The following is a 1327-nucleotide window of genomic DNA, read 5'->3' as shown; positions in this document are numbered from 1 at the left end:
GTACCCAGGGACACGTATACTGCCAAAGGTTGCAGGGACCTCTGCCTAGGAAAGCTAGGTATTGTCCAAGGTTTCTCCCCATGTGATAGTCTGAAATATGGCCTCGTGGGACCCAGCCTGACACCCGTGAAGGGTCTGTGCTGAGGAGGATTAGTGTAAGAGGAAAGAAGGTCTCTTGGCAGCGGAGATAGAGAAAAGCATCTGTCTCCTGCCCGTCCCTGGGCAATGGAACATCTCGGTGTAAAACCTGATTGTATGTTCTGTTTACTGAGAAAGGAGAAAACCGCCTTAGGACGAAAGGTGGGGCTTGCTAGCGCAATGCTGCTCTTTATGCACAAAAAAGGTTTATGGAGATGTTTACATATGCATATCAAGGCACAGCACTTTTCCTTAAACTTATGTCACGGAGATCTTTATTCATATGTCTTACTGCTGACCTTCTCCTTACCATGATCCTATTATCCTGCCACTTCCCTTTTCTAAGATGGTAAAGAATGATCTATAAATACTGAGGGAACTCAGAGACCGGTGCCGGTCCCCTGGGCCCACTTTTTCTTTCTCTCTACTTTGTCTCTGTGTCTCATTTCTTTTCTCAAGTCTCTCGTTCCACCTAAAGAGAAACGCCCACAGGTGTGGAGGGGCAGGCCACCCCTTCACATATATTGGTCTGTCCCTTCTATCTTCTTGAGGAAACCTGTGCTGAAGCCTCCCGACATCTCTGTAGGTTCTGGGGAGCTATGTGCCTGGTCTATCTGTCAACCCGATGTCACTCTTTGAAATGATCCCAAGGCTACTCCATGGCTCTCTCCTGCATTGAGTTTCTCTTTCCTGTCGTTCTGTTTCTTGGTTTCCACCCTTGTTTTGTTGGAATACATCCTCTAATAGTTTCCTAAGGATGGGTGAAAGGGGGCAAACTCTGAATCCTCCAGAGTCTGAAAAACCTCCATTCTATATATACTCACTGGATGAGTGGCAGGTGCAGAATTTAGGTTGGAAGTACTTTCCTTCAGTGATTTGAAGGCACTACCCCATAGTTTTTTTTGTTTCTTTGTTATTGTTGAGAGATCCAACTACACTGTGACCCCTGGCCCCTGTGAGTGGTTACTGTATTAGGCCATTCTTGCATTGCTATAGATATCTGAGACTGGCTCATGGTTCTGCAGGCTGTAAAGGAAGTATGATGCTGGCATTTGCTTAGCTTCTTGGGAGGCCTCAGGAATCTTACAGTCATGGCAGAAGGTGAAAGGTGAGCAGGCGTGTTACATGGCCAGAGCAGGAGCAAGAAAGGGAGGGGGAAGGTGCCGCACATTTTTTTTTTTTTTTTTTT

The sequence above is a fragment of the Mandrillus leucophaeus genome, unplaced genomic scaffold (assembly GCF_000951045.1).
Source record: "Mandrillus leucophaeus isolate KB7577 unplaced genomic scaffold, Mleu.le_1.0 Scaffold152, whole genome shotgun sequence".
Classification (NCBI taxonomy): domain Eukaryota; kingdom Metazoa; phylum Chordata; class Mammalia; order Primates; family Cercopithecidae; genus Mandrillus; species Mandrillus leucophaeus.
Note: the sequence above shows the minus strand (reverse complement) of the source record.